Below are 22,784 nucleotides of genomic sequence, written 5' to 3' on the forward strand. Positions count from 1 at the left end.
GATGTTTAATAAGTGAAAGGAAGAAAGCTCTGTCGAACAGAGAGGGGTCCCAGAAAGATGGGTTGCTGTTTTACAGTGAAATGAAGGAGTTTTTACAGACAAGCTGGTGGGGAGGGGTGCATTCATTTACATAAGGCATGAATTTGTGTGTCCCCACCCCACCCTTTCTAGTGCACGTGTGGATTTCTTAGCCTGAGTTACTCCATGTTGCTTATCTCTTTCCAGTGCGCATGTGTAAAAACAGAGACATGCGCATGAGACAAGGTCTCCCTCTGTCGCCAGGCTGGAGTGCAGTGGCAAAACCTCAGCTCACTGCAACCTCTGCCTCCCAGGTTCAAGCACTTCTCCTGCCTCAGCCTCATGAGTAGCTGGGATTACAGGCACGCGCCACCAGGCTTAGCTGATTTTTGTATTTTTAGTAGAGACGGGGTTTCACCATGTTGACCAGGATGGTCTTAATCTCCTGACCTCGTGATCCGCCCACATTGGCCTCCCAACAGGGTGCCTCTTCTTACTGGTGCTGCTCCAGGCATTCCTCCTGTGCAAGCCTCCCTGTCTGAGCATTTCCAAGAAGGGAGAGGACTGTACTTACTGGGGTCCACTGTATGTCTGTATGCAACACAGGAGGCCTCTTTCTGTGTTAGAGCCTACCTTCCTTATTTGTGTTTGCAGCCTGATCTCTCAGGCTGCTCTTTGCTGAAAGAGAAATGACGTCTTGGGCTGCTTTTTCTTAGAAGAGATGATGCTTTTTGTTAGAAGGGAATTCTACCGAGGACCCTTGCCCTATCTGCCTAGTTGATTTCTCTCTCTCTCCTCTCACATTACCTCCTCAGGAGTGGAGACCCTAACTGCTGTTAGGGGGTTTGATTGATGACTTGTCTAGCTACTTCCTGCTGGAGGGGACCTTTGAGTGGGGAAACAGCAGCTAGGGTTCCTCCTGAGGTCGATCTAAGGTCCCCAGAACCATGGCGTGTTCATGTGTGTCTCCATTTGTAATACCATTTGGAGTTTGATAGCTTCTGGGCAAGAAGAGATGAATCTGATTAGGAGATTTAACAAACATGGTCCAAAGATTAAAGCTAGTATAATCATTGATAGCAGGCCTGCCAAAGGGAGGAGCCATGATCCCAAATTCAGCCATTTAGACCAAGAGCCCACGACTCAGACAGTCATTGTCACATCTTAGAGGCCCAACTGGCTAATTTTCAGGTGGCATACCTTACTATCCCTATTGGTTAACACAGAAACAGCACTCTTCCTTTAGAAAGAGACATAGGCCACCCTTTTCAGCAGCTGAGAGGTCTAGTCCCCTATTTTGTAGAGCAACTGCTGCCAGGGAGTCTATTTGATTTTGTATAGTATCCATGGTTCAGGCCATGTCCTTTAAACTTTCTGTAAAATCTTTGGACAAGTCTTCATAGTGGGAAAGAGAGGTTGCAAGTCCTACAACCCTTGTCCCTACACTTGTGGTGATTCCCAACCCTACCAAAAGAGGTATGTACTGGGTAGCTCATTTATGCTCGACTGTTGTAGTTAAAGGTATAATACAGGATTGGTTGTTGGGGGCTATATTAATTTCAGGAGCCAGGTAAAGAAGTTACAAGTTCTAGTCCAATTGGCTGGTAAAATAAGTAGGAGTTGGTTCCACACAGGAAGAAGACTCCCTGTTTTTTTGAGGCAGAAATTATTTTCTATGGAGAACATATAGGTTCGTTTGCCATTCTCACTTTCCCAGGTGGTTAGGGTTCCTGCCATGGTGGCCCCAGTTAAAGGTTGGAAAGGACCCTGGGAAATATCCTGTTTTACCCCAACAGTTTTGTTTCCCCAGTGTAGGTAGTTGCATTTGATATCCATCAGCAGCCAGTCAGGAGCTTTTTCATAATGGGGGACTAACAGGCACTTAGACTCCTCAGGGATAGTACAACCTTCCCACAGGAAAATATGAACACAACTAGTGGGTCTATTTACACAATACCCAGATTGCACATCCTCAAAGTCCCCTTATTTATGGATGGCTTCCGCAAGAAGCATACAGGTCTAAATGGTGCAGTTTGGGTAACCATATGGTTTATGTGATCATATGAGGGGTTAATCTCTAGGGTGTAGTTGCACTGATGTTTTTTTAGGGTTCACAGGTCCTGAGCAAAATTTTGGCTTCCCCTAATGCAAAGTGGTGCTTGGAATTTTAGTTCTGTGTTTGTTGATATTGAGCCCCAAATGGGTTTTTGGGGGGATGCCACCCCAGAAAGGTTGCCCTGATAGGACTGGAGAAGGTTTACAGCTTGACCTGTTAGTGTGATCCTTGTCATCTCATTAATTTGGAACTTCATGAACCTGAAGGGGACTCCCTCTTATATTTTGGTTGGTAGGTCATCTTATTAAGGGCCCACTATCGGGCTGGGACTGGGATGGCAACATATTGAAATGAGGATGACAGGCAAAGCCAGCAGTTCATTTTCAAAGTTGGGTTGGTGGTGTTTAACAACTTCTGTGCTAAATTTAAAGTTTTTAAAAGGTACCTTGAGTTTGTTAATTGTTGGAGGGGTGCAGCAAAACCTGGTAGCATGATGAGGCCAATCCTAATATATATAGTTTGTGGGTGGTCATTTTGAGAAAGAGAAAGACCCACTATAAGGAAAACAATCAAACAATATACTACAGCAATTGCGGCTGTTTGTCCAAAATTCCACTCAGAGGGTACTCCAGTGTATAGTCCTATTGCAAATAGAAGGGTAAGTATAGCAAATCCACAGATATAGTATAGTAAATAATTTTCACCTAAAATTTTGCTCACCAAGATGTAGAATTTCCCTTTGGAGATCTATGGAGTAATTTCAAGAGGAAAGGCAGAAATGATTGAAAATATCTGGTAAGGTAGGGGTGGAACTGAGTAGGACGAGTAGCCCTCACTCGTTTACTTATCTTTGGTGATTTTCAATTTAAGATCCTCTATTTCTTCGCAGTGATATTCAGAGTGCTCTTCTGAATTGTCTGAGGCTTCTCCCTCAGCCTTCCAGGCTTTGACTTGAGTGTGATGAATCCAAGAGTCAATTCCTGCAACTTTTACGGCCGAGGGGGTGGAGAGAAGAATAGTATAAGGTCCTTGTCAACTAGGGTCTAGAGAAAGGGAAAGTAGGGAGAACCTTGACCAGTACTCAGCCTCCCAGATTAAATAAAGGTGGTCCTGTTTCCTGCAGTTGGGCCTCTGTTAGCTGTATTAATTCCTGTTGGAAGTGAGCCAGGGAAGTTACATGTTTGACCAATTCGAGCTTTTCTGATCTAATAAGAAATCGTGTGTAAGAAAAGGCCATCCATACAACATTTCAAAAGGGCTTAAACCTAACTTTGAAGGGGTATTTCTTATCCATAGTAAGGCCATGGGAAGGAGAGTAGTCCAGGGGAGGTGAGTCTCTTGAGACAACTTCCTGAGGTGTCTTTTGATAATGTCATTTTTTTTTCTACCTTTCCCGAGAACTGGGGTCTCTAGGCACAATGGAAATGATATTTTATGTCTAGTGCCTTTGAGACCCCCTGAGTGACAGCTGCTTTAAATGAAAGGCCATTGTTTCTTTGGGGGTATTTAGGGAGTCCAATGCAGGGAATTATTTCATTGATTAATACTCTTACTACCTCAGAGGCCCTTTCTGTTCGACATGGAAATGCTTCCACCCAGTTAGTGAAGGTATCCACCTACACCAGGAGATATTGAGTGCCCCTTGATTTTGGCATATGGGTGAAGTCTATTTGCAAGTCCTCCCCTGGATAACTTCCCATTCTTTGAGCTCAAGGGGGAAGAAGCCATCTGTTGAGGGGGTTGTTTTTAAGACAGACTTCACAAGCATTAACAACCTGCTTGACTGTTTTTAGCAGGTTTTCCCCTGAGAATAATCTTTGGACAGATTGATAAACTTTATTGTTCCCTAGACGAAAAGTTTGGTGAAGGGTTTTAAGTACCTTCCACTGGTTGGAGGCTGGCAAGTGGAGCTTGCTGTTCTCTGACTGCAACCATCCTGAGGGCTGAAAAGTGTATCCCCGAGAGGTGGACAATTATATTTCTGCAGAGGAATATTGAGGCTTTATTTCCCGATGGAGCCTTCCCAGATTAGAGGGGCTTCAAGTGTGTTAGCATCCTGAGCCTTTCTTGCTGCTAACTCTGCTGCCTGGTCAACTAACTTGTTTCCCTCAGCTATTTCATCTGTTCCTTTCTGGTGTCCTTTACAATGCATTACTGCTACTTCTCATGGTAGGAAATCTGAGGATAACAGCTTGTTAATTTCCTAATGGTATTTTATGGGAGACCCATTAGCAGTGAGAAAGTATCTCTTCTTCCAAATGGTGGCATGAACATGGAGGATAAGAAAGGCATATTTGGAGTCAATATAAATGTTAGCTGTTTTTCTCTTGCTTAATTCAAGCACTGTATTAGTCTGTTCTCATGCTGCTGATAAAGACGTACCTGAGACTGGGAAATTTACAAAAGAAAGAGGTTTAACGGACTTGTAGTTACACATGGCTAGGGAGGCCTCATAATCATGGTGGAAGGCAAAGAGGTGCAAGTCATGCCTTACATGGATGGCAACAGCAAAGAGAGAGAGCTTGTGCAGGGGAACTCTTCTTTATAAAACCATCAAATCTCTTCAGACTTATTCATCATCATGAGAACAGCATGGGAAAGACTTGCCCCCCATGATTCAATTACCTCCCGTTGGGTTCCTTCCACAACATGTGGGAATTCAAGATGAGATTTAGATGGGGACACAGCCAAACCATATCAAGCACCCTTTTAAGAGCTATCAGCTCAGTTAATTGAATGCTTTTGCCTGGTGAGAGAGATGCATTTTCAATGATGCTATTTAAGGTGACTACTGCATATCCTGCCTTATGGACTCTCTGTTCCACAACAGAGCTCCCATCCGTAACGAGGGTCCAGTCTAGGTTTTCCAGGGGAGTTCCCCTGAGATCCTCCCTGGCTACATAGATTTGTATCACAACTTGCTCACGGTCATGTTCAAGTTTTCCAGTTTCCTCTGGGAGGAAGATGGCTGAATTCAGGCAAGAGCAAGTCTTTAGTTGGACTGCAGATCCCTCTAGTAGTAGAGCCTTGTATTTAAGGAGGTGGCTGTTAGCCAAAGGCCCCCTTTAGAGAAGAGCAATCCTGTTCCCCACACATTATGTGGGGTATAAACAGTTAAGCTACTCCCCAGGGTTAATTTGGTGGCTTCTGGCACCAGTAAAGCTACCGCTGCAACTGCCTGGAGGCAGGCTGACCATCCTTTAGCCACCAGGATCGGTTCTTTACTTAGGTAACCCACTGGCTGTTGAGCTGGCCCTTGGGTCTGAGTTAAAACTCCCAGGGCCATTCCCTTTCTTTCTGACATATAAAGGCTGAATGCCTTCTCTATCAGAAAGCTAAGGGCTGATGATTCAAGCAGGGCTTGTTTAAGCTTGTTAAAGGCCTTTTTTGCCTCTGGTTCCCAAATTAGGGAATGAGTCTTGGCTGCCTGGGTTTCCTTTATTAGTTGGTATGAGGGATGAGCCATTTTCCCATACTCAGGTATCCATAGCTTGCAAAATCCTGTAATACCCCAAAATCTTCTTAGTTGCTTGAGGGTTTTAGGGAGGGGGAAGGAGGAAATGGGCTTAATGCTTTCTTCTCCCAGTGCTCTGGTCCCTTCAGACAATACTAAACCCAGGTACTTCACTGAGGTTTGGCAAAGCTGGGCCTTGGAATTTGAAACTTTATATCCCCTATTAGCTAAGAAATTGAGAAGGGCCTCACTGCCCTCCTGAGAAGCTTTCTCAGTTGGGGCACAGAGAAGAATGTCATCTACGTACTGTAGGACTTTAGCTTGAGAATGAGATAACTCAGAAAGGTATTTAGACAGTGCTTGTCCAAACAAGTGAGGACTGTCCCAAAACGCTTGCAGCAACACCATCCAGGTTAACTGGACAGTCTGACCAGAGGGATCTTTGAAGGCAAGTAGATACTCTGAGTCAGGGTGTAGTGGTATACAGAAAAAGGCATCCTTTATGTCTAGCACTGTGAATCATTTAGGTTCCTAAGGTATTTGGGTTAGCAAAGTGTAGAGATTAGGGACTACTGGATGAATTGGGACTATGGCCTCATTAATGAGGCAGAGGTCCTGAACTAGTCTCCCTTCCCCATTGGGTTTCTGCAACCCTAATATTGGGGTGTTTCAGGGGCTGTTGCAGGGTTTGAGGAGGCCCTGCTTCTTCAGATTATTAACAACGACCTCTAACCCTTTTCTAGCCTCTGGCTGTAGGGGATATTGTCTTTGGTTAGGAAAAGAAGTGGGATACTTAAGATGGATCTGGACCTGTATAGTGGTTATAGCCTGGCTAATTTTCCCCCGGCTTGCCCACACCTCTGGGCTAATATTGGTTTCCACCAAGAGAAGACAAAGAGTTTGTCTTAGGGTCGTAAGGATACTGGCTCCCATGAAAACTAAAATATCTCTACCTAGTAAGGGAGTGTGACTTCCAGGCATGATTAAAAAGGCATGTGTAAATAGTAGGTTCCCCTAGCTACAACTAAACGGTTGAGAAAAATATTGGGTTAGAACCTTTCCTGAGATGCCCTTTATGGTCATGCTATGGAAAGAGGGGAGGCCTGGACTGGAGAGAACAGATAGACTGGCTCCAGTGTCCAGAAGGAGGTCCACCCTCCTTCCTTAAATTTCCAGAATCACCTGGGACTCCTGGGCAGTAATGGCAGTTTGGGCCACTGGAGCCGGGAAATTGAGCCCCAGGACCTGTCAGTCTTGCCAGACCATTTGTGAGACCGGTTCTTGACCCGGTGACCTGTGTCTCTGGGAGCAGTCTGACCTCCAGTAGTCCCCACTGGACAGGGTAGAGGTGGCTTCTTCTTTCTGCCTGGACAGCCCTTCTTAAAGTGCCCTGATTTGGCACACCGATAGCAATTAGTGGGTGCACCTCATGGATCCTTGACTTTACAGGCGTGTAAAGTGGCCCCCAGAGCCTCTGTCCTTCTCCTGTGCTTCCTCTCTTTTTTCCTGGGCCTCCTCCTGATACCTACTGTAAAAGACCAAGGTGGCCACCCTCAGGAGGTTCTCCAGAATACTATCTGGTCCTATAGCCTGTTTCTGTAATTTTCTTCTAATATCAGGTGCTGTCTGAGTAATAAACTTGTCCTTTAGGATTAGCTGTCCTTCAACTGAGTCAACAGACAGGGAATTCTGTTTTATTAAGGCCTCTCTCAGTCTTAACATAAAAGCTGAGGGATTTACAACTGGTCTCTAATCTGTCATGGAGAGCTTAGAGTAATTAAGAGGTTTGGCCCTAGTTTTTTTGTAGGCCCTCCAGTATGCATATTAAAAAGTGTTTCATTTTCAGTTCATCAGTGGGGGCACTAGGGTCCCAGCAAAGGTTTTCAAGTAGTATTGCTTCTCTCCCTATTGGGAATGGTTGTTCCATAATTTCCTCGCCTTCTATATTTCCTCTTTTCCTTTTTGGTGTGCTATAAGAAACATGTTGTGCATCCCCAAATTTTTCTACTGTCTGCAGAGCTGCCTGCCTCTCAGCAGCTGTTAGGGTTTGGTTTAAGTGTAACATAACGTCTCTCCATGTGAGGTCATACACTTGGTCTAGATTTTGGAAAGCCTCTATATATCTGTTGGGGTCATCAGAGCATCTACCCAGGTCTACTTTTATTTGTCAAAGGTCCTGCAATGAGAAGGGAACCTGCACCCTTGTAGCACCATGTCTATCAGGCATTTCTTGCAGGGCTTAAAGCAAAGCTGGGGAAGTAGGGAGTTTTGGAAGTGGTGGAACTGGAGGAGCTGATGGTGCAGTTGGAGGAGGGGGCCCCAGATAAGGGGGACAAGAGGGACTGAGACACTCAGTAGTTGCTTCAGAGCATTTCCCAGGAATTTGTTTTCTTAGCTTTGGGGAGTTATTCCCCATGGGTCTGCCTGATATGACTGCTAAAAGAACTGGGTCAATTGTGTATCACTTGCAGAGGTCTGAGTTGTCCTGCAGGGCAAAGAAAGCCTGTACATAGGGGACCCCAGACCATTTGCCCTCTCATCCACAGAAAAGATTAATTGTTGGATAGCATTAAAATAAAGACTTCCCTTGGAAAGCCAGGTTCGTCCATCCCCAAGCTGGTAAGAAGGCCACACCCTTGTGCAAAAGAATACGACCACTTTTTCTTCAGTCCCAGGGTCAAAGAGTTCCAGTGATTCAGAATGCACTCAAGAGGAGAGCAGGCTGAAGATGGTTTGTTACCCACCTAGAAAGAAGGGGAGGGGAAGGAAAGGCATCCCTTAGTCTTCTCCCCTGTTTTGGAGTGACCCAGGTGGAGAGGAACACAGCGGGGGCACCCCCCCTACTAGTCTCCTTCCCCTGTGCAAGCCTCCTTGTCTTAGCATTTCCAACAAGGGAGAGGATGTGCTTACTGGACCCACTGTATGTCCATATGTCACACAGGAGGCCCCTTTATGTGTTAGAGCTTGCCTTCCTTATTTGTGTTTGCAGCCTGATTTCTCGGGCTGCTCTTTGCTGAAAGAGAAATGACCTCTTGGGCTGCTTTTTGTTAGAAGAGAAACTGCTTTTTGTTAGAAGGGAACTCTACCGAGGACCCCTGCCCTAACTATCTGACTAGTTGATTTCTCTTTCTCTCCTCTCCCAGTATCATTTATGGATATCTATGCAAAAATATGAAATAAAATATCAAAAGGAACCTCACACCAAGTTAAGAATATAATACATCATAACAAAGTGGAATTTATTTTAGGAATAAATAACAAAGGTGGTTCGATGTTAGGCAAGGTTGGTTCAATGCTAGGAAATCCATAAATACATACACCAAATTAATAGTTATAATAATGGAAAATCATCTATGTTCTCCATGGATGCTGAAAAAGGTATTTGACAAGATTTCCAGTGAAAATCTGCAAGGAAATAAGAATCAATAATTTCATTAATGGAGAAACACTAGTGGTATTTTCAATACAGGCAGGATCGAGGCAAGAAGGACCACTATCTTCACTACTATTTAATATTTTACTGAATGTATTAGCCAATATAATTAGAAAAGAGAAATAAATTAGGGGCAAAATAATTAGAAAAAAGGGACTAAAAGTCTATATTTGGAAAATATTATAATATACCTAGAAGCCTTTGGAATTTCCTCACAAAGAAACTCAATGATAAAACTAACTCAAATAACTAAAGAATTCAGTAAATTAGAAAAATAGAAAACATATGATAATCAATATTTCATATATATGAACAATAACCAGTTAGATGATATAACAGTAGAAAACTCATTTATAATATCAATAAAGAAGATAAAATACCTAGCAAAAATGGAATAAGAAATATGAAACAAACATTCCCCTAAAAGACAAAAGATAAGACTTAAACAAATGGAAGTACACAGCTCATTCTTGGATAGGATGACTCAATGTTTTAAAGATGTCAGTTCCCTTTATGTGAATTCATAAATGTAACTCCATCCCAACAATACCAACAATCTTCAATGGAGCTATACAAGTTGATATTCAAGTTCATATGAGTGTGCAGGAATACTTATGAAAACATGGAAAAAGAACAGTGATAAGGGGACTAGCCCTTTCAGATATGAAAACAAAGTATAAAGCTTCTATTATTAAGACACTCCAAGTACTAGTACATAAATAGACTGAACAGGTAGACCAGTGGTGTAGAAAAGAAAATAGACCCAAATACATGTGGAGTTACAGTGTATTATAAAGGTGGCATCTCGAATTATTGGGCAAAAGATAGACATTTTTTTAAAATGATGCTGGGACAACTGGATAGTCAAAGGGATAAAATTAGATTCATATACCTGGTCATTTATAAGAATAAATTACAAAAAGAGCAGAGATATAAAAACAGAAACATGCATTTATTAGAAGAAAATATGGGTGAATTTCTCTATAACCTAGATATAAGGAAGGCTTTTAAACTATCTCTCAAAATATAGGTGCAATAAAAGAAAAGATGCATCAACTTAACTATGTTTTTAAAAATATTTGCATGATGAAAGCAACAAACAAAAGCCTGTAAGCAAAGTTAAACAATGAATGACAAACTTGGAGAAAATATTCGCAACATATGTCATAGCTAAGGAGTTAATTGAAGGTTAAGTGACGAAAGAACCCAAGAGTAAAATGGATAAAAAATATGAACAGACATTTCACACACAAAAAAGTTTCAAGCTCCCTCATAATTTAAAAAATTCAAGTCAAAACTATGCTGAGATACTATTTCTCACATATCAGGTTGGCAAAACATTTTAAATATAAAAACACATTGCTTGTAAAGCTGTGTACAAATAGGTACTATAAAATATTCCTGGTGTGAATGAAAATGAGTACAACACTCATGGAGGGGAATTTTGTAATATTCAATAAAACTACACATAAATTTACCCTTGAACTCAGCAGTACCGCTTCTAGAAATTTTCTGTAAAGTTATACCTCCAATAATTTGAAAATACATATATAAGATGTTACATATTGCAGCATTGTTTGTGATTATAAAATATTGCAAATAACTTATGTATCCACCCATTTCTAGGAGATTGATCAAATAAACTAGGGTACATTCACACAATAGAATAATGTGTAGCAGAGAGAGACAGACAGATAGGACAGAGAGACAGACAAAATATCTACAAAGAAATGAAAATATGAATGGCATCAGGATTTCCAAGGGTAACTTGCGTGTTAAACTTAATCAAGCCATATTCTGAAGGAAACTTATTTTGGACCTAATTTTATATCCAAGCTAATATTCTTGATGTGAGAGCAAAACAAAAGACATGGACATGTAAGAAACACCCTTAAATTGTCTCAGAAAGTAATACTGAAGGATTTGCTCTATTAAATCCAAAGAAGCTAGTAACTACAAGCAAAGGAACTAGAGAAACTTGAGTTAAGTGTAAAATATAAATAAATGTTGATGAACGATGTTAATATAAACTCTGCTATTAACTGTGTAATCTCTGACAGGTAACATAACCATATGCATACCTCCTAGACATTCTGGTATGATTAGAGAAATTAATGCTTATAAATTGTTTAATACAAGTTGTGGAATAAAGCGAGTTGCTTTGTAAATGTTAGTTGCTGCAGTAATTATTAACAGTATCCTTATTACTAGAACTGAAATTCCAGATAATTCTGACATGAGAGGAGGCAAGAGTAATAAGGGGGAAAGAGAATCTTGTTCAGTTTCTTTTCTCTTTCAGGGGAGAAGTTAAAGATACCAATTAACAGAAATATGTGTTTTAATGATTTAAGGAAAACCACTAAAAGAACAAAAGAGAGTAAGGAAAATTCAATCAATCTTATAAGACATGAAAGAGAAAAACAAATACTAAGAAACTGTAGTAAATTTGAAGGGTAGGATAAACCCTATAAATAATCAAAATAAATATAAATAAGCCATAGTCTATTAAAATTCAGAGTGGTTACAATAAATAAATTAGCTCTGTGTTATATTTGAATCTCTGTAAAATAAAATGAAACAGAAAAATATATGTCAGGAAAATGTTAACAAAAACAAAAATGCATATTGTAATATTAACAACAGATGAAATAGAATTTAAGGCAAAAAGCATATTGTGTAAGAAGGGGTTATTTCATATTAATAAAAGTTATATTCCAAGTCCAGTGCAGCAGGAGGCTCCCATAGTTCCAGCTACTTGGGAGGCTGAGGTAGTTTGAGACCAGCCTGGGCAACATATCGAGACCTCATCTCTAGAAAGTAAAAATAAAAAAATTGTTTTCCAATAAGAAGATGTAATAACCATACATTTTTACATGTCTAAATGTATAGTTTCAAAATAGAAAAATAAAAAGCAGATCACGAAAACACAAATCAAAACCACAATGAAATACCACTTTGCACCTGGTAGGATGGCTATAATAAAAAGATGATTACAAGTGTTGTTGAGAATATAGAAAAATTAGAGCCTTCACATACTGTTAGATAAGAATGTAAAATTCTGCTTTGGAAAAGTCTGCATTTTCTCAAAAAGCTAAATATAGTGTAAACATGTGATCTAGCAGTTCTACTCCAAGTATATATCCAAGAGAAAAGAAAACAAGTGCTTACACTAAAGTGTGTACATGAATGTTTATAGCAATATTATTCCTAACAGCAAAAAAGTGGAAACAACCCAGATATCTATCAACTGATGAAAAGATTTTAAGGTTGGACACAGTAGCTCATGCTTGTAATCCCAACACTTTGGGAAGGCAAGTTGGGAGGATTACTTCAAGCTCAGGAGTTGCAGATCATCCTGGGCAACATAGTGAGACCATCCCTACTAAAAGTTTCTTAAAAATTAGCTGGGCATGGTGGTGCACATCTGTAGACCCAGCTACTTGGGCGGGGTTGGGGGGTGGACTGAAGTGGGAGGATCTCTTGAGCCCAGGAGGTTGAGGCTGCAGTGAGCCCTGATTGTGCCACTGCACTCTAGCCTGGGCAACAGAGTGAGACCCTGTCTCGAAAGAAAAGATTTTTAAAAGGTGATGTATCCATGCAATGGAATAGTATTTGGCAATAAAGAGGAATGAAGTACAGTTGTGATCCCTGCTACAACATGGATGAAACTTGAAAATATTATGCTAAAGTGAAAGGAGCCAGTCACAAAAGACCATATATTGTATGGCTCCCTTTAAATGAAACATCCAGGATAGGCCAATCTGTAGAAAGTAGATTAGTGGCTGCCTAGGACTGGAGGAGATGGAGGGAAATGGAGAGTGACTGCTAATGGGCATGGGGATTGGGACAATGAAAATGTTCAAAATTGATTGTAGTCATGGTTGCATAACTCTGTGAATATCCTAAAAACTATTGAAATATACACTTTAAATGAGTGAATTGTATGGTATGTGATTCTCTCTTAATAAAGCTATTTTGTAGGCAAACACAAAAACAGATAGAAATACAAAAAGAAATTGGCTAATAAAAATACAAATTAAAAAAGCTGTTGTAGTGAAGTGTTTAATCATGTATGCACAGCAAATTATCCAGTAGTCCATTAGGAATGCCTGTGTATGTATCCACCAGTGCCAGTGTGGGACCTGGCCTCTGCAGCTTTGATATAGCTCCCACTGGTGTAGTGCAGAGCCCATGATTCTAGTCTTATATTCAAATACTTTGGGCCATGGGAGAGTTACTCCATCTCTCTAGGCCTCAATTTCTTCACTTGTGAAGTAAGAAGGAAGCAGACTGTATGATTACTAAGAACCCTTCTGCTCTTGCATGCTGTGAAGACCTGAAAGTTTCCTTTGATGTGCTATTCCCAGTGGGCTCTCTGATCTTGGCACAGGTCCTGGCATCTCCTCCTCATTGAGAGTTAGAGCCCCATGCAGTCAGGAGCGGCACCTGGATGATAACTGTGCAAAGAGAGAAGATAGAGTGTGTGTTCGTTTTACTCTGTGGAGACCATTGCCAATCTGGTCCTGCGTTTGTTAGAGTTTTTAAGAGATATATTTTGTGTTCTATTTAATGTATTTTCTTTGCATTTATATTCAAGAAATTAACTCTTAAGAACACTTTGTTATTTGCATCTTTCTGGTGGTCCTATGAATTCTTTCAAAAGGATATAAACAACTTTGACCAAAGGTAGACAAAGTAATGAGGGGACTTGCTACTCTGGATTTAATTCTGACCAACCAGACAGAAATAGGGTAGACAGATGGAAATGATGGAAACCATGGGAAAAAGTAAACTAGCAGGTTGGTATCATGGCATAAAAGAATGAATGGGTAATTTAGGAGCAGATCCAAGTTTGAATCTTGGCTCATCTAATTAATAGACATATGATCTTGGACCTGTTGAATAACCTCTTTGAGCCTCAGTTTTCTTATCTATAAAATGAAGACATTATGCCTTACCTTATAGAGTTGTTGTAAGAATTAGAGATAATAATGGTAGCTGTTATCATTTCCAACTACTGAATGCAAGAACCATTTTACAACAGCTAGTTACTGCTTAAACAGTGCCAAGCAACTTCCTTGTAAAACCTTGTCTTTGTGGATATCTATGATTGCCTCAAATTTCATTCTTTTTTTTTTGAGACAGGGTCTCTCTCTGTTGCCCAGACTGAAGTGTAGTGGTGCGAACATGGCTCACTGCAGCCTCAAACTCCTGGGCTCAAATGATCATCCTGCCTCAGCCTCCTGAGTAGCTGGGACCACAGGCACATGCCACCATGCTCAGCTAATTTTATTTATTTATTTATTTATTTATTCATTCATTCATTCATTCATTCATTTTGCAGAGATGATGTCACACTGTGTTGCCCAGGTTGGTCTCAAACTCCTGGGCTGAAGTGATCCTCCCACTTTAGCCTCCCAAAGTGCTGAGATTATAGGCATGAGCCACCATGCCTAGCCCAAATGTCATACGTAAAGTGAAGTGAAATATACATCCCCTTAGCTTCCATCTAGTGTTCTGATTTTACTATTTGGATCATTTTCTGTCATTCTCATGACGGACTTTCCCTACTACATTATATCCCACCCTTTACACTCAAGTGTTCTCTTGGCTACTCCATTGCCTTGAAATTTTCCTTATAAGACAAGGTTTCCAGATTCCCCACCATCTGGATGTCACTTGGTGACAGCCACTGTGATTTGCAGCTGGGAACAATGGTCTAAATGTGATCTGATTAACCCAGAAAACATTGAGGCTGTTTCCCCTCTAGATACTCCGAATAGAGCCTGGAGTGTCATTAGCTTGTTTAGCAGCCTAGTCACATCCTTGATTCCTCTTGAATTTGCATTCAACTAAAACCTCCAGAATTTTTCAAATGGACTTTTTTTTCAGAGTCTGGTCCTTGCTCCTCTTCATCCTACAGTTATAGGTATATTTCTAAACTATACTTATTTAGTTATATCTGTATTCTTTTACATGAAGAATTCCAAAATGTATGAAACATGCTATGTGGATAATACCTACATTTATTGAAAATGTGCTATAAGCAGGCACTTTTTACTCCACATTCACATGAAGAAACAGAGGGGTAAATAGCTTGTGCAAACTCTCCCAGCCAGCACATATAATTGCACCACTTCTGTTAGAGTTGAGGTCAGCTTCATTAGGTTGCAATCTCCCTAGGCCCCGGTGTCCGTATCTGTACTGGTTGGGCTAGATCATTTCTTGCGTTTTTCTCAGCTCTAAGATTCTGCTAACTCTACCGAGACTCCAATTAAAGTGTAGAAAAGAAATTAAACTTCTGCTTTGATTTCTCAGGGATTCTACCTGCACTTCAGCACACTAGCAGAACCTCATATTTGCCCCTATTCAATTTCCTGAGATCAAATTTATTGGGTTGTGAACACTGGCTGGCCTGACGAGTGCTTCTGGGGTCAGTAGTTCTGCGTCTGCTGAAATACTGATGCCATCACAACCACTGTTCCCCCTACTTGGCAGCATTTGCAGTCTGATGCTCAGACCCTCTGGGCCTTTATGCAAGTCACTGGTCTCACACAGTAGCCCACACTGGCCTATAGGGTTCTCATATTGCCATAAGAAATGCTTCTAGGACATAAGAGAACTTTGTGCACTGCTATTACGGTCTTGTCAACAAATACACCACAATGTTACAGTCTTGTCAATGCACCACAACAAAGCAGTCTCTCGTTGCCCAAGGTACCACGACAAAGAAAATAAAGAAGCACAGACACCAAGGGTGAGATTGGAGCAAGAGGTTAATAAGCAAAAGAAGAAAGCTCTCAGCTGCGAAGAGCAAGCCCAAAAGAGGGTTGCCATTTTTACAGTTGAATGCAAAGGCTTTTATAAGAAACCAATAAGGGCTGGGCATCTCATTTGCATAAGGTGTGAATTTCTGGTAGCTCCACCCCATCCTCCTAATGCTCATGTGGACCCTTAGTTTTAGTTACTCCATATTGCTTTGTTCCCTTTACTGCACATGTATCAAGGGATGGAATTTTCCACTGTGGGCATGTCTGGGTAAGTCACCTGTGTAGCCTTTCTTATCTATGCACTGTGGGCATGTCTTAGGCAAGCCTCCCTGTACAAGTTGCCTTATCTGTGCCTGCAGCTTGATTTTTCAGGCTCTTCTTTTGTTTGAAAGAATTCAACCAAGAACCCGCCCTAACTACCTGCCTGACCATTTTCTTCCTTTCTCCTTTCTCACTGCTGTCTTGAGAACTATTCTAAAAAGGGTCCCCAAATGTTCTTCCCTAGAATAATCACCTATGGTACAAACCACAGTGAACTGTGACCACAGTCTGTGGGTCAGAATGTGACTCTGAGCAAATCACTTAATCTCCCTGGCTGGCTGTGGTCAGTGGGATCATCTGTGAGTGGATGCTGTGAGCTCCCTGGCAGGGTGGGGTGCTACTGATGGGACTTTAAACGGCTTGCTCACATCACACTTCACTATTTTGTCCCCTGCAGGCTTCATTCTACAGTGGCTCTGCAAGCCATGTTTCTTTCTTTGGTAAGCTCCTTCTCAGTAAGATCGGGAGCTTTACTTGTGGTAAAAGAAGAGGATGGGTCTTCTTTTCTTGGCTTTTTTCCTTTCACCCTCAAACCTAAGCAAGAACCTGGTCTTTTCTTTATCAACATGTATCCTGGTTTGCAAGAAAAAGAATTCTTTTCATCACGGGCAGTACTTTTTACCCTTCATGCCCCAGTCTCTGGAAAGCAAACACAGACCAAGCTGCTGTCACATTTTACTGGCAGAGAAACCCTGGCACTATTTTGGGAGACCGTATTAGTCAGCGTTCTCTGGAGGGACAGAACTAATAGGATTTATATATTTATATATGTATTTATATATATTTATATAAATCCTATTAAATTATATATATAAACACAAACACATATATATGTATATAAAAGGAAGTTTATTAAGTATTAACTGACATGATCACAAGGTCCCACAATAGGCTATCTGCAAGCTGAGGAGCAAAGAGAGCCAGTCCGAGTCCCAAAACTGAAGAATGTAGAGTCCAATGTTGAGAGCAGGCAGCATCCAGCACGGGAGAAAGATGTAGCCTGGGAGGCTAGGCCAGTCTCCTCTTTTCACATTTTTCTGCCTGCTTTATATTCTAGCCTCACTGGCAGCTGACTAGATGGTGCCCACCCAGATTAAGGGTGGGTCTGCCTTTGCCAGCCCACTAACTCAAGTGTTAATCTCCTTTGCCAACACCTTCACAGACACACCCAGGATCAATACTTTGTATCCTTCAATCCAATCAAGTTGACACTCAGTATTAACCATCACAAGTCCACTGCTTGTCAACTTGAACCCATACACAGTCTCCTGAGATCATACATGATCTTCAAATAAAGAAAATAATAAGGTCATAATATGCCTTACATAATACAACTATCCTTCATACAACCAGAAACGCACCAATCCCCAACCCAAATACTATTACATAAAGTTAACAATACTTAAATGCTGATGTGAAGTCAATAAATCTTATGTCACATGATAAAGGAAAAAGGAAACAAAATTCAGATATTTTCTTAGTACAAGTGTATACATGAACAAACATGTTTTTAACAAAAGAAGAAGAAAATACTCATGACAATTACAGTCCTCATTTCTGCAGCTAGTCACATGGTCATAGCTGGTATTGATGACTACCTTCTTCTACTACCCATTCTGTATTCCCTTTGGCTTCAGCAAGCACCTCATCAAGCACTCCATTTTTCCTAATGGAGTGACCCAAACCTTCATTCCTGAGGGGTCAGGGCCATTTGTAGTCCTGCCTGGATTGGACTGTTGTAGTTTCCCATTGACCTTAATCACAGGGCATGGTAATACTAAGACATTCCCTAATGGATTTCCTGTTTTTCATGCATACTCTTTCTTACCTTCTTTGTGGAGTAGTAGACTGATTTCATCTTGATAGTCCAGGTCAATCAGCCCAGCCAACACTGTAACTCCCTTCTTAGCCTGTTGACTTAAAGGTAGGAGGAGCCCAAAGTGGCCAGGTGGCAATCTTAACTTTCAGTTTAATGGAATTGTTGTTGTGTCTCCTGGTGGCAGTGTTCCTTCCTCTGGAACTAAGACCTCTAGGCCAGCAGAATGTAATGTCGCAGGAACAGGAAGCAAAAATGTTGCTAGTGGATCACGACAGGTAATGGTGAGTGGTGCCACTTCCACTTCCACCCCTTGATTCCTGGACCCATGAATCCTGGCTATGGGAAAAACTGTACCATATATTGGACACTGATTCAGAGCATACACAACCTTCTGGACAACTTTGACCCTGCCCTGCAAAGTATTGTCACCTAGTTGGCATTGTAATTGTGACTTCAAAAGGCCATTCCACCATTCTATCAATCCAGATGCTTCAGGATTATGGGGAACATGGTAAGACCAGTGAATTCCATGAGCATGAGGCCACTGTGACACTTCTTTGGCTGTAAAGTGAGTGTCTTGGTCAGAGGCAATGCTGTGTGGAATACCATGACAGTGGATAAGGCATTCTGTGAGTCCATGGATGATAGTCTTGGCAGAGACATTGCATGCAAGATAGGCAAGCCCATATCTGGAGTAAGTGTCTATTTCAGTGAGGACAAACCTCTGCCCTTTCCATGATGGAAGAGGATCAATATAATCAACCTGCCACCAGGTAGCTGACTGATCACCCCGAGGAATGGTGCCATAATGAGGGCTCAGTGTTGGTCTCTGCTGCTGGCAAGTTGGGCACTCAGTGGTAGCCATAGCTAGTTCAGCCTTGATGAGTGGAAGTCCATGTTGCTGAGCCCATGCATAACCTCCATCCCTCCCACTATGGCCACTTTGTTCACAGGCTCATTGGGCAATGACAGTAGTGGCTGGGGAAAGAGGCTGAGTGGTCGCCACAGAACGGGTCATCCTATCCACTTGATTATTAAACTCCTTTTCTGCTGAGGTCACCCATTGGTGAGCACTCACATGGCATACAAATATCTTCGCAGTTTTTTACCACTCAGAGAGGTCCATCCACATACCTCTTCCCAAAATTTCTTTGTCATCAATTTTCCAATCATACTTCTTCCAAGTGCTTGACCATCCAGCCAAACCATTGGCTACAGCTCATGAATCAGTATATAATCACACATCTGGCCATTTCTCCTTCCATGCAAAGTGTGCAACCAGGTACACTGCTCAAAGTTCTGCCCACTGGGAAGATTTTCCTTCACTGCTGTCCTTCAGGGATGTCGTAGACAGGGGCTGTAGTGCTGCAGCTGTTCACTTTCGGGTGATGCTTGCATATCATGCAGAACCATCTGTGAACCAGGCCCTAGTCTTCTCTTCCTCTGTCAACTGATCATAGGGAACTCCCCATGAGGCCATCGGTGCAGGCTGGCAGAGAGAAGGCAGGGTGGCAGGAGTGGAGACCATGGGCATTTGAGCCACTTCTTCATGTAACTTACTTGTGCCTTCAGGACCTGCTCAAGGCCGATCACATATATACCACTTCCATTTGATGATGAAATGCTGCTGTGCACAACCCACTTTATGGCTAGATGGGTCACAAAGCACCCAGTTCATGATAGGCAGTTCAGGTCACATGGTGACATGATGACCCATAGTCAAATGTTCAGTTTCCACCAAAGCCCAGTAACAGGCCAAGAGCTGTCTCTCAAAAGGAGAGTAGTTATCTGCAGAAGATAGCATGGTCTTGCTCCAACATCCTAGAGGCCTCTGCTGTGATTCACTTATGGGGGCCAGCCAAAGGCTCCAAAGAGCATCCTTATCTGCCACTGACACCTCAAGCACCATTGGATCTGCTGGGTCATATGTCCCAAGCGGCAGAGCAGCTTGCACAGCAGCCTGGACCTGTTGCAGAGCCGTCTTCTCTTCTGGACCCCACTCAAAACTGGCAGCCTTTCACCGGTCACCCGATAAATGGGCCAGAGTAACACACCCAAATGAGGAATGTGTTGCCTCCAAAATCCAAATAGGCCCATTAGGTGTTGTGCCTCTTTCTTGGTTATAGAAGGGGCCAAATGTAGCTACTTATCCTTCACCTTAGAAGAAACGTATTCACAGGCCCCACATCCCTAGAAATTTTAGTGAGGTAGAAGGTCCTTGAATTTTAGTCAGATTATTTTCCCATCCTCTGGCATGCAAATGTCTCACCAATAAGTCCACTGTGTTTCCTACTTCTTGCTCACTGGATCCAATCAGCATAATGTCATCAGTGTAATTGACCAGTATGATATCTTGTGGAAGTGAAAAGCGATCAAGGTCTCTCTGAATAAGATTATGACACAAAGCCAGAGAATTGATATACCCCTGAGGTAGGACAGTAAATGTATATTGCTGGCCTTGCCAGCTGAAGGTAAATTGCTTCTGGTGGATCTTATGGACAGGAATGGAGAAAAAGGCATTTGCCAAATCAATTGCTGCATACCAGGTACCAGGAGATGTGTTAATTTGCTCAAGCCATGAAACCACATCTGGTACAGTGGCCACAATTAGAGTCATCACTTGGTTAAGCTTATGATAATCCACTGCCATTCTCCAAGATCCATCTGTCTTCTGCTCAGACCAAATAGGAGAGCTGAGGGGGATGTGGTGGAAATCACCACCCCTGCATCTTTCAAGTCCTTGATGGTGGCACTAATCTCTGTAATCCCTCCAGGGATATGATATTGTTTTTGATTTATGATTTTTCTAGGTAAAGGCAGCTCTAGTGGCTTTCATTTGGCCTTTCCTCCATCAGTCAGGGAGCCAATGCAGGGGTTCTGCCAGCTGCTAAATATGTCTATGCCAATATGCATTCTGGCACTGGGGAAATGACCACAGGATAGGTCTGGGAGCCCATTAGACCTACTGTAAGCTGGACCTGAGCTAAAACTCCATTAATTACCTGACCTCCATAAGCCCCTACTTTAATTGGAGGACCACAATGATGTTTTGGGTCACCTGGAATCAATGTCAGCTTCAGCTTATTCCCTGAAATGTCTGATAATTTCCTTCTCCCCAATGCACATTTACCCTGGTAAAAGGCTGGAGGACTCCTTGGGGAAGGGTGGGAGACAGATTAACAGCATAAATTGTGGGTAGTGTAGTGGGGTCCTTCCTCAAGGGGACCTGGCCTCTTCTTCATTCAAGGGGTTCTGTGTCTGTAAACTTGCCCAAGTCTGGAAATTCAGGGGCCATTATTCTGTTTTTATAATTAAAATTAGTCTTTTGTCCATCTGACCTAGGAGTTTTCTCCTTATATAAATTAAGTAGGAATACAGTAGGCTTCCTATCAATTTCACTTCTAGGAACATTGTGATTAATTAGCCAATGCCAGAGCACTACACAATTGTCTTTGCTGTCCGCTATGTAGATACACTGTCCTTGTCGTTGACAGTTGAGTGCTGCCACTTGGCCCCTGCCACCTTGTGATCCACTTATTCCCATTGTATTTAAATTTTATAGTTGAGTGACTGCAGTTCCCACTGTTAGATCTGACATACAACAGCAATTACAGGGCTCTTCAAAGATGCAGGTGCTGCCCTCACAAATCTATTTCACAAGGCATTGGTCAAGGGTATATCTCCTGGACCCCCTCAACTGGGATGAGTAAGTCTAAAATGATTAATCCACTCCACCATTCCAATCTCCCTAACCCTTTTGATCCCTTCCTCTATATTAAACCAAGAGAGATCAGGCATTTCCAGCTCACTCACAGTGTGCCACCTTTTAACCCATATTTCAGCTAACCATGCAAATAAACTATTAGAACCTTTTTTAACTCCCCGAGCTGCAACATTAAATGCAGAGTCCCTACTTAGTGGGCCCAAATTAATAAATTCAGCATGATCCAACTCTATGTTCCTTCCATCATTATCCCATACCCTTAATATCCATTCCCATGCCTATTCTCCAGATTTCTGTTTATATAAATTAGAGATCTCAATCAGTTCTTTTCTAGTGTAGCACATCTCCTTATGGGTCACATTCTGAATCTCACCTCTAGGGGCCCTCTGGGGCTTCATTCCACTTATCGATCTAGAAGCAAACAAGGGTGTTGGTGGTGGCTCCTGAGGAGAATCAACATTATTTTGCCTGGCAGCTGCCCCAGAGGAGGCAATCACTATTTCCTCAGGCAGCACAGGGTTTATCCCCTCAGACAAAGGTGGAAAGGCTGATGGCAGCATGGGTGAGGTAGGGGATGTTGCCACTACTGGGGATGGGGAAGCTGTTCCTTCTGGCAAGAAAGGTTCATCAGAGTTTACAAACTCAGTGTTCTCAGCTTCATCAGCCTCCTCCTACATGTTCCCATTCCAAGTTTTAGGGTCCCATTCTTTTCCAATCAATGCCTTCACTTTAACAGTAGACACCTGGTGAGGCTGTGCATGCATCTTTCATTGCAGGCCAGCCACTCATATGATAAGAGCTTGTGTCTGTTTTTCCACCCATTCAGCTCTTTCTCTACAGGAGATAAGACTCACTCAGGGCAATCTTAGCAGACCTGAGGCTCAGTATCTTCTTCTGAAGCCAGGAGACAGAATCCTTGAGTTCATCATTTTCCTTCATCAATTTGTCCAGTAAACTTAGGAACAACCAGCCAGCTTCATTATGTTCCTTGGTTCTCCATATATGGTCAAAGGTATTATGTATAGAGTCACAAAACTCCTTGCCTCTCACAACCAGTGAATCAGAAGTGTCAAATGCATTTATTTTGCATAACTCTCTAAATAGTTCATGCCAAGGGCTATCAGTGTTCTCCTTACTATTAGAAGTAGAGTCCTTAGCAGCATTTTTGAGTCTAATCATATTAAGCAGC

The sequence above is a fragment of the Hylobates moloch genome, unplaced genomic scaffold (assembly GCF_009828535.3).
Source record: "Hylobates moloch isolate HMO894 unplaced genomic scaffold, HMol_V3 SCAFFOLD_5, whole genome shotgun sequence".
In the NCBI taxonomy this organism is placed as follows: domain Eukaryota; kingdom Metazoa; phylum Chordata; class Mammalia; order Primates; family Hylobatidae; genus Hylobates; species Hylobates moloch.